This window comes from Anabrus simplex, chromosome X, assembly GCF_040414725.1.
Source record: "Anabrus simplex isolate iqAnaSimp1 chromosome X, ASM4041472v1, whole genome shotgun sequence".
NCBI classification, from domain to species: Eukaryota; Metazoa; Arthropoda; class Insecta; order Orthoptera; family Tettigoniidae; genus Anabrus; species Anabrus simplex.
In genome coordinates, this window is record NC_090279.1 from 118,500,423 (window position 1) to 118,512,461 (window position 12,039).

The 12,039-nt window shown below is 40.7% G+C and overlaps 1 protein-coding gene across 1 annotated transcript in view; it reads left to right on the top strand.

Moving 5' to 3' along the window:
* LOC136886662 (hemolymph lipopolysaccharide-binding protein-like) overlaps positions 1–12,039 on the top strand; it is a 47,361-nt gene that overhangs the window by 12,624 nt on the left and 22,698 nt on the right. The gene's annotated exons all lie outside the window — the stretch shown is intronic.

Here is a 12,039-nt window from a genome sequence, read left to right on the forward strand (position 1 = left end):
TAGGAAGGTGTTTAGGCTGTTGTGCTGTCGGGAGAGAGCTTGCAGGAAAGTTCTTCACTTTGAAGAGCTATTAGTCAATAATACCTGCACAACGTAATTCTTGTTGTATTTCAAAAATATTTTTATACTCTGAGTAACCAGCATCTTGACTGGCTCTTAGAAGTTGCAAACGTTTTACAACTACGTTAGGGTCCTTACAATATCTTACGTCAACGTGGGGTAAGATAGGATTGTTGTTAATTTTGAGCCTATATGCAGACATTTGATGTGTAGGGACTTGCTTTAATGTAATACGTGCTTCATCAGTAGCGCTTCCAGGTACAAAATTAACTTGTTTCCATAGCATGAAACGTTGAAATTTTCTTCCACTCTATGTTGCATCTCTTTATTGGGATGTTTGCACTGCGACAGAACCTGAAGTAGACTTAGAAAATGAAGTAAAATCATAAAGCTCTAATGGCAATGAAATATTGAGATCTTCTCTTTCTTCTTCTCCTTTTCTTTTATTATCACTATTATTACCCTTATTTTCATAACTATGACATTGCCTCTCTTTATCTCGAAATGTGTGCTTAGTAACAGAACTTGAAGCATGCCAAGACAGCAACGGAGAATTAAAAATCTCACGCAGAGGTGTACTTTTTAAAAATTAATCAAAGTTTTCTTGACTACGGTTGAACTCTTTATATTTTCTTCTCGCTGAATCTACATTACACGCGGCTTCGTGACGTTGAACGTTCTATGCGTTCTTGAACTCTCTTCTACAATATTTACATTGGAAAATTGTCCTACGTGATATCTCCTGACGTTTCTTGTGTTAATCTCGGGAAATATTTTTCCACACACTTTGCAAATATAGCTAGAAATAGGTTTTTCAACGAAGGACTTTAATTTTTTGCTAACAGATTCTTCATTGAAAGATACAAGTTAAATCTACTAGACACTTGTTACTCTATACTTCGATGATGCGAACAGCTTAACGATTACCAGTAACCTAACAGAAAAGCGTATAAGCAAGGTAGTAACAGTGAGGTTTAGCCCCGTCAAGATGGCAGCAGTGGGATTAGCGATGTTCTGTTGTTTAAAGTTCGGTGCCCATGTGGTTAAATATGGCAGCTGTTATCTTGACAGGTGTCAAAAAGCACGTGGATTTTATATTCCGCTCCACGACGTGCATAAGATGGCAGCAATTAGGTTTAGCGCTATAAGGAGGGCAGCAGTGAGGTTTGCGATGCTATATTGTCCTTAAGAGTGAGGTTTGGGTCCGTTAAGATGACAGCTCTTACCCTGGCAGTTGTTACAAAAGCACGCGGCCAACACGTGAGTTTGTTTACACACAGGAGCACGTGGTCGCGACGTCACGGTCACGTGGTATGCTGCGCCTGCACCCGTAGTTCATAATCCGCGCGGATGTGGTTAGAACTTGTCAGAAAGCAGGTAGATTTTATATTTCGTACGCCTTCGTCGTTAAGATGTCAGCTGTTATCTTAGCATGTCCGATCTATGAGCACTACAAGCGCTACAAGTTCTGTTACTAAGCACACATTTCGAGATAAAGAGAGGCAAGTTCATGATTATGATAATAAGGATAATGATGCTGATAATAATGGAAAAGGAGAAGAAGAACTCAGTGTTTCATTACCATCAGACCGTATGGTTTTATTTCATTTTCTAAGTGTATTACACGTTCTGTCGCCGTGCAAACATCCCAAAAAGATGTCTGTCTGTTAGGTTACCAGCCCAGAGGCTGGTTGGATCCTCAAATAGCACTACCAAAGGTTATGCATTTATAAAGAGACCCCAAAAGCCAATGGCAGCACCAAAATGAGGCGTACTAGGCAAGATGAGGAGTGAGGTGGTTTGCTATTGCTTTCCTCACTGGGTCAGAAAGTACTACTATTGCAGCACGACTGGCCCTGTGAGCAGCACCTTTCATAACACTCAGATGCACCCTAGCAGCTTCCATATTGTCACAGCCATGGATGTTGACTGGGACTTAGTAGGAAGCTACATTTTACTCTGGCCTGTGCCAAGAGATGGATGCAAAAGTACTGTATCCATAAAGAAATGACAGAAGGCTACCCAGAAAGATATGCAAAATAAAGTAGAAGAAAATTTCAACGCTTCATTGTTATCGAAAGATGTTAAGTTTGTACTTGGAAACGCTGCTGCTGAAGCACGTATTACATTAAAACAAGTCCCTACCCATCAAATGTGTGCATATAGGCTCAAAGTTAACAACAATCCTACGTTAGCCCATGTAAGGACCACAACCAACTCGTAAAATATTTGCAACTTCTAAGAGCCTTACATTGCATTGGAACCTGCATTGGTACACTACTAGACCTCGGGTGCTGACACATTTCTGGGAGGTGAACTGTCTTTGCTCACCTACTGTCTCATTATCTACATCAATTCTGATGTGATAAGTGTGAAGAAGGAACATTCAATATACTTAAATTAATGTTAAGTTATGCCTTTCAACAGTCACAATTATCCATGGAATGAATTTCAATCGCAACTTGTAGCATTCACTTAGCTCATTAAATTGATCAGCTGATGGGTTTGGCGCGCTTTCTACAGTACGGCCTGTTTATTACGAAGGCAGAGATCAAACCAAAACCTCATTTACATGTGCTAACCACTAACGGCTTTAGGAAGAGACAATAAATAGCAGTGAGGTATCCCATAGCAGAAGTAATTACATACATGTGTAGTGTTATCGCTGGGACTTGGGCAAGCGATTTAAATTATATCTGCCTTCTTCCTAATCGGCTTGCCCCAAGACAAGCAGTCTGCTTGTTCGCGACATGGTCACCGGATGCGCTAGGACTTAGTAGTTAGCAGAATTAATACTCACAGACTCTACTCTAAGGAGGCTGTGGATTTGGCCATTGATTTCAGTTAAGCAATCTCCGTATTGATTGTGCTTCTTTTGGGTTCGCCGACTGTTTGCGAAGTTTGTTCGTGTGTTTTATATATGATTGTGTTGTCCTCCGTTGCTCAGGTTTTATGACAATGTTTCCCATAAATTCTTAAGTTTAGCTGTGAAGAAGACGACAGCCACCTTGTTATAGTTTCTTGTTTGTCGTTGATTGTAAAATTTCGCCTTGAAAGGTATACTGTGTTAGTTAACACCACCTATGTGTCCTTTACACCAACTAAGGAACGGTAGCCATGTTTTGTTAGTATTCAAGCATCGTACATTTTTCAGTATGATTTTCAACGTTTAAGTTACTTGTTCTTTGTTATTGTGTGTGTCAGACAGAAGATAACAAACAATTGTCTGTCGTCTATGTAGGAAACCAGGTGACGCTAGATCCAATGTATTACTTTTTCTGTGAGATACGTCATTCGAGGATTCACGGATTATGTGCTGGCATCTCTGATGTGGAAGTTCAGGATCTTACTTGCACTACTGACTCAAGGTGTGGGCTGCGGGTTAGAATTCACCCACGGTAACCTCTGTCTGTCGTAAAAGGCGACTAAAAGGGGACCGAGTGGCCTTCGATATAAGTGACCCGCCTGAATGTCAACAGCCTCCTCCGCGGGTGGATGAACGAATTGAGGTTACGGCACTCTCTTGTCCTTGGAGTGAGAAATTGCCCCTAAAGGCGGATGACCTACACATATTGGTCAACGGCATGGAATGGAGAAGGCAACGGGAAACCACTCCATTAAGGATCCTAAGGATATCCCAAGTAGAATGCAAACAATGGGAGCTGACATTAATGAGGAAACGTTGACTACTGATCATGGATTTCGGAACCCTAGATATAGCAGGAGAGGTAAGAGCGCTTCTCAGGTCATTAGCAAGCGAAATCGCACTAAAACCACCATGAAGATGGGAACATGGAATGTACGAACGCTATTGAAAGCTTGAAAACTGGTTGAATTGAGAGGCCAGATGAGGAAGTATGAGGTAGATATATTAGATATACGTGAAGCAAGATGGAAAGGAAATGGAGACTTCTACAGTGATGAGATTACAGTAATTTAAGTTGCGCAGAGAAAAGAGGAAAGCATGGAGTGGCACTTATAATAAGAAGAAAATGGTCAAATAATATTTTTAGTACCTACCATGGCAGCTACCGATTAAAGATGGCGAAAATTAATAGTGCACCTGAGGACTTGGTAATAATTCAGACATATTTCCCACCATCGGCTCATAATTTGGAAGAAGTGGAGACTATGTATGAGGTTACAGAAGTAATATTAAAACAAACTAAAGAAAAAGATAATGTCGCTATAATGGGCAATTTTAATGCAATAGTGGGATTCCGTACAGGCAACAAGACAGTAGGAAATTTTGGTCTGGGGGAAAGAAATGCAAGAGGTGAAACTTCGGTAGATTCCTGCAGTAAAAATGATATGGTTATTACAAACACATTATTTGAAGTTCCTCTTAGAAGAGGTACACGTGGAAGTCGCCTGACAAAAGACGATTTCAGTTAAGGGCTTAAAGTCAGATTAGAACAAAATACGGAAGAGGAAAAGAGAAATGGACCAAAAGCTTTGCTGAAGAGATAGAAGAAAGTATGGAAAAGGGAAAACAGGATCAAATTTATAAGAAAATCAGTGCCCTTCACTACAAAATTGGAACTAAATCTCCAGTAGTAAAAAATAAAGAAGGAATATTACTGGTAGACAACGATAAGATATGTGCTCGCTGGAAACAATACATGGAAGAACTGTACGGTGATTAGGACTTCAAGAATGAAAATAATCAAATTGAAGACATCAATTAGTGTGGAAGAGAAATGCAATGTCCTCAATCATGAGACATGAATTTTAACATGCCATTCGGGGTTTGAATGTAGGAAAACAATCGGTGTTGATGATATCCCTGGAGAATTACGGAAACATTTAGGTATCAACATAAAGACCAATTATTCAGAGTAATAACTGAATGCTACGAAAGATGAATCGTGGCAGAAGATTTCACACAATCCAGAGCCATTACCATACAGAAAATAGGAAGGGCAGGTGACCGCACCGATTAGAGGACACCATCAATATTAACACATGGCTCCAAGATACACATTCATATGGTCAAGAGAAGAATAAACAGGAGATAAGTATGTTGGAGAAGACCAATTTGGATTTAGAGAAGGCAGAGGAGCAAGAGAATCAATTCTGGCCTTACGCATGTTAGTGGAGAGAAGGATTGGAATGAATAGAACAACTTGTCTTACCTTCATTGACTTAGAAAATGCCTTTGACAATGTGAACTGGGAACTACTGTCTAGAACTATGAGCAAAATAGGACTGGACTGAAAGGATATAAGGGTGTTTAATCAACTGCATCTGAACCAAAGCACAAAAATAATCATCAAGCAGGCAGAAGAAAAGCCAGTATTAGAAAAGGAGTTAGACTACACTGGCCGCAGAAAAAATCTAACTGACTTGGAGGAAAATTTCTCCTCCAAGCCAGAGGAGGAACCCTTTTCACTGCTAAGTTGGAATAAAATGAATGTACAATCTAATAAAAGTAAAGAGGGAGAAGCTTTTCTTAAGAAACGGCTCTTTTCAGCGTTGAAGTTTGAGTTATTTAGTGAATTGTGGTGTTATAATTTGGAATAGGCCTAATTATCATTCTAGTCCAGGTCATACTACTACTGCTACTACTACTACTACTACTAATAAGTAAGCCTCTGCCTTAGGCCTAAGTGTGCAACTGCTCAATCAAAACAGCGCGTCATAGTAGAAATCGAACAGGTGGAATACTATGTTGAACCAGTGTGTTACGTATCAGCAGTATCAGAAAGGGGGTGATGCTGATTCCTCCCCGTGGTGCCCCTGGATAGGTACAGGTAACTGTGTTGCCAGTACTGAACTGAACGTCACCTTTTGGTTGCCAGACTATCACTTGTGATCTCCTGGCTAATGGTACACAAAACGAATGATACTAGCTCTTTTCAGAGCCAATCTGCAAAGCCCTTGGGAACTGTTCTGAGAGTCCTTCAAATCAACATCGAAGGAATCAGTAGATCTAAAAGTGACTACCTTTCCAAACTGGCATTAGAAAATAATGTTGATGTAATATGCATTCAGGAAACTCATGCCTCTGATCCATCTCAGCTTCGTTCAAGAGGAAACATTCCTGGATATAAGTTACTGGGAGCTACTTATCATCAGTCTTATGGAACTGCAACCTTTGTTCGAAATTCCATCGCCTGCTCTTATCTAGTCTCAGCTAATTCTGATGCAGGCATTTTCAACATCACTACAAAAGTTAATGATGTATCAATCATAAATATTTATAAACCTCCAGGAATTCAGTGGCCTAACAGTGTTCTTCAAACAATCTCTCACCCATCCATCTATGTGGGTGATTTCAATAGTCATCATACTCTGTGGGGTTATAGATATAGTGACCATTGTGGAGAAAAACTTATAGAGTGGGCAGAGCTTTGTAACATGCAACTGATTTTCAATCCAAAAGACAAACGTACATTCAAGTCAGGAAGATGGGACTCAGAAACCAACCCTGACTTGTGCTTTGCTTCATGTGATTCTCAGGGATCCAGCTTACCTGTGTTTCGTAAAGTTCTTACGAACTTTCCACATAGTCAACATCGACCTGTACTTCTGGAAACTGGAATGCAGATTCCTATTATAAGATTTTCTCCACTCCCTCGTTGGAACTTTAGTAAAGCTAGTTGGGAGAGCTATTCAGCTGATCTTGACAGTACCATACGATGGATTCCTCCTGAGGTTAGTAACTACTCTAGGTTTGTGAAAGCTACTCTAACATGCGCTAAAAGACATATTCCCCGTGGAGTGAGAAAGGACTTTATTCCAGGGTGGGATGAGGCTTGTGAAGTACTTTATGAGGATTTCCAGGAGAGTGGTGAAAAAGATGTAGCTGACGAGCTCCTTAATAAACTAGATGAAGCTAGACGAAGCAGATGGAAGGAAACCATAGATACACTGGACTTCAGACACTCAAGTAGAAAAGCTTGGAGCCTTCTAAAGAAGCTGGGAAGAATACCTCACAGTCCCCAGCTGAAACCAGAGGTTTCACCTAATCATATTGCCAGTCGCATTGCCAGTTTGTCCAAATCCAAGCCAGACAAATTACACAAAAAGTTTATAAAAAACGAACTGTTTCGTTTGAAAAAGGAGTACACTACTTCTTCCAACATTTCTGCTCCTTTTACTGAGCAAGAGCTTTTGCTTGCCTTAAATGAATTGAAAAATGGAAAATCCCCGGGTTTTGATGGTATACACCCAGAATTTTTGAAGCACTGTGGAAAAAATGTAAGGAACTGGCTAGTGCAGTTTTTCTCAAACATACTCCGAACAAGTCAACTCCCTTCAGAATTTAAACGAACTAAGATACTAGCTATCCTAAAACCTGGTAAACCTACGGATTCTGTCGAAAGCTATAGACCAATTGCCTTAATGAGTGTCTGCTTTAAGCTCTTGGAACGGCTTATCTACAATAGAATAAGTCCTCTAATTTTTAAAATCATTCCAATCGAACAGGCTGGTTTTAGACCTCAACGTAGTTGTGAAGATCAGGCGCTTGCACTGACAACACATATTGAGACAGGTTTTGAAAAGCAATTAAAGAGTGGTGCAGTGTTTATTGATCTAACAGCTGCATATGATACAGTGTGGAGAGAAGGTATTGTGTATAAGTTCTTTAAACTGACAAAGTGCAGTCAAATGTCGCGTCTGATTAAGAATATGCTCTCAAACAGAATTATCCAGGTAGTCATGCATACAAATCACAGCAAAATAAAGGTACTTAACAATGGTTTACCTCAAGGATCTGTTCTCTCTCCATTACTGTTTAACTTGTATATTGCAGACATACCTGTCACGAGCTCTCGTCAGTTTGCTTATGCCGACGATCTGGCAATAATTAGTCAGCATGTGGATGCTAATGTGATAGAGAGAACTTTAAATGCAGATCTGGATGTTTTGTGCACATACTTCAAAACGTGGTGCTTGCAACCAAGCCCTAGTAAAACGGAAACCTGCTTCTTCCATTTAAATAACCGGCAAGCGAATATCACCTTGAAAGTGTCACTTAATGGAAGTCTTCTCCCTCACAATGCCAACCCCAAATATCTTGGAGTTACTCTCGACCGAACGCTATCATACAGGAAACATCTAACCAACCTAGCAGCCAAATTAAGGTCACGCAACAACATCATTCACAAACTTGCTGGCTCCACATGGGGAGCCTCTGCATCTACTTTGCGTACTTCAGCTATGGCGCTGGTGCTTTCCACAGCTGAGTACTGTTCTTCTGTATGGATCAACAGCTCTCATGCTAAAAATGTGGACACGGTCCTGAATGAAACAATGCGTGTCATAAGTGGCACAGTAAAATCTACTCCTCTTTTCTGGTTGCCAGTGCTCAGCCACATAGAACCTCCTAGAATTAGAAGACTGAACAACTTGTTTAGAGAATACAGCAAGATATTAACCAATCCTGATCTCCCCATCCATGAAGATGCTAACGTCAGATTCAGCCGCCTCAAATCAAGATCTCCTCCTATTCAAACAGCACAGGAACTTGTTAGGAGGGATTTCAATCCAAAAGCAGATTGGCAACAAGAGTGGAACCGTGTAGCTCCGACTCAATGGCGGGCATTGTTCAATTATAAGAATCTTCCAGCTGGCTTTGATTTGCCCCGCAAGACATGGGTAGCCCTCAACAGAGTCCGTACTAACCACGGGAGATGTGGTTCAATGATGTTTAAATGGGGTATGAGATCTTCCCCAGCCTGTGACTGTGGTGCAGTTAAACAGACTATCGACCATATCGTCACCGAATGCATTGGAAGGGTATTCGCTGGATCTAGCCAGGACTTTGTGGTGGCTTCTGCTGAGGCCATACAATGGCTAGAGAATTTAGATCTAAATCTTTGAACCCTTTTGCTTGCATGATTGTTTTCAATGTTATGTGTATATCTTATAATTATGTATATAATGGTTTGTGCTTACTGTTCATTTATATTTAATCTTTGTATTGTTTTGTGTACGTTACCATACGCTAATAATAATAATAATAATAATAATAGTATCAGAAAATGGACGAACCAAAGGAATGGCATGCTAAAGGGGAAAGATTTCAAACTACCCAGCTATTTCCAGCCGATATTCAGTCAGTCTGTTATACTCGGTTCACAGTAGTAATCCCATCTATCGGATATGAGTGGCAGCATAAGAGACAAAGCAAACAATGGTCAATGTAATGATATTGCTGATCAATGTTATGCGCTTTCGACATTTAAGGCTTTCACATTTAGTTTTCTTCCGACTCTGAAATACCACTGTTATCACAGTCGGTAGGTAAAACTGAATGAAACATAAAAGATCGGAAATTGTACTCTCTATAACATTTCTTACGTAGTACGTTTCGACAGCAACAATAACATAGGTATTTAAAAATTAAATTTTAGGCACCTCCCCGTAGAATACATTTTCATCCAGCTTAGACTGTAGTTTTTTTATTCCCAACTATATATACCGATTTTCATTAAAATCTGCTAACCCAATTTCTCGTGGCTCGGCGTTGATATGGATTCAGTAACAAAAATACAAATTCATGAATATTTCTGTTATCACAGCGGGTACGGTAAAAATGTATGACAGAAATGATCGGAAATTTAATTCTATGAAACTTTAGTTATGTAGTATTTATCGATAGGACCAATAATAATATAAATATTTGAGAATTAAGTTTTGGGCCAACCCCTAAACTATCATTACTTTCACTCAGCGTGAATAAAATTATTTATAGCCTAGATTGTAGTGACTCATCCACGGACTTCTCGTGATGCGTCTACATACATACATACATACATACATACATACATATATGCATTCCTATCTTGACGAACGTCAACAATGTGTGAAAGCTAATAATGTAATCGTTCCCTCGTGGCGTTACGTGAATAGAGGAGTCCCTCAAAGCTCTGTACTCGGACCTTCTCTTATCGCACTCTTTGTGAATGGCGTATCATCGATTTTAAGACATTGTAAATACTGCATGTACGCTGACGACCTTCAACTCTACACAGACTGTACAGCGCAAGACCTTCAGGAAAATATAGACTTACTAAACATTGACTTACAGACTGTTAGTGAACGGTCTGCTGCCAACGGTCTTCCACTGAATCCTACAAAGTCACAAGTAATCCTTCTAGGCTATCAACATCAAATGGCAAGTATTAATAAACTTCCATTGCCGAGAGTAATCCTTCAGAATGTTGCAATTCCTTTTGTACCACAAGTGAAGAACCTCAGCGTTATCATGGACGAACGCATGATTTGGTCTGGACATATCTTACATATCTGCCAAGAGGTTTTATCTGCTCTTCATTCTTTATATAAATATTTATTTCCAATAAAACTGCCTGGATCCATAAGAAGTAGTCCAGCCAAGTCTTATCTATTACTACACAGCCTGGAGCCTTAAGAAGTAGTCCAGCCTGATCATATCTACTGCTACACGGAGCTGTAAGAAGTAGTCCAACCTGATCATATCTACTGCTACACGGAGCCGTAAGAAGTAGTCCAACCTGATCATATCTACTGCTACACGGAGCCGTAAGAAGTAGTCCAGCCTGATCATATCTACTGCTACACGGAGCCGTAAGAAGTAGTCCAGCCAAGTCATATCTACTGCTACACGGAGCCGTAAGAAGTAGTCCAACCTGATCATATCTACTGCTACACGGAGCCGTAAGAAGTAGTCCAACCTGATCATATCTACTGCTACACGGAGCCGTAAGAAGTAGTCCAACCTGATCATATCTACTGCTACAAAGCCTGGATCCATAAGAAGTATTCCAGCCAAGTCTTATCTATTACTACACAGCCTGGAGCCTTAAGAAGTAGTCCAGCCTGATCATATCTACTGCTACACGGAGCCGTAAGAAGTAGTCCAACCTGATCATATCTACTGCTACACGGAGCCGTAAGAAGTAGTCCAGCCAGGTCATATCTACTGCTACAAAGCCTGGATCCATAAGAAGTATTCCAGCCAAGTCTTATCTATTACTACACAGCCTGGAGCCTTAAGAAGTAGTCCAGCCTGATCATATCTACTGCTACACGGAGCCGTAAGAAGTAGTCCAGCCAAGTCATATCTACTGCTACACGGAGCCGTAAGAAGTAGTCCAGCCAAGTCATATCTACTGCTACACGGAGCCGTAAGAAGTAGTCCAGCCAAGTCATATCTACTGCTACACGGAGCCGTAAGAAGTAGTCCAACCTGATCATATCTACTGCTACACGGAGCCGTAAGAAGTAGTCCAACCTGATCATATCTACTGCTACACGGAGCCGTAAGAAGTAGTCCAACCTGATCATATCTACTGCTACACGGAGCCGTAAGAAGTAGTCCAACCTGATCATATCTACTGCTACACGGAGCCGTAAGAAGTAGTCCAGCCTGATCATATCTACTGCTACACGGAGCCGTAAGAAGTAGTCCAACCTGATCATATCTACTGCTACACGGAGCCGTAAGAAGTAGTCCAGCCAAGTCATATCTACTGCTACACGGAGCCGTAAGAAGTAGTCCAACCTGATCATATCTACTGCTACACGGAGCCGTAAGAAGTAGTCCAACCTGATCATATCTACTGCTACACGGAGCCGTAAGAAGTAGTCCAACCTGATCATATCTACTGCTACACGGAGCCGTAAGAAGTAGTCCAACCTGATCATATCTACTGCTACACGGAGCCGTAAGAAGTAGTCCAGCCAGGTCATATCTACATCTACGCTGCTTCGAGCCATAAGCCAGGTGATATATACTGCTACACTGCCTAGAACTGTAAGAAGTAGTCCAGCCAGGCTATATCTACTGCTAAACTGCCTGGAATGATAACAAGTACTCTCTGTTATCTGTGATTTGCTGCTGATTTCCTCCACTCCTAACTTCTAAAATTGGTATTTCCTGTGTTAAGGAGATATTATCGAGGACTTAGAGTACGTCTCCAGTCTTCTTGGTGAGCTTAAATATTTCACAGCTACGCAGAGCAACCGAACACCAAATGCTATTTAATG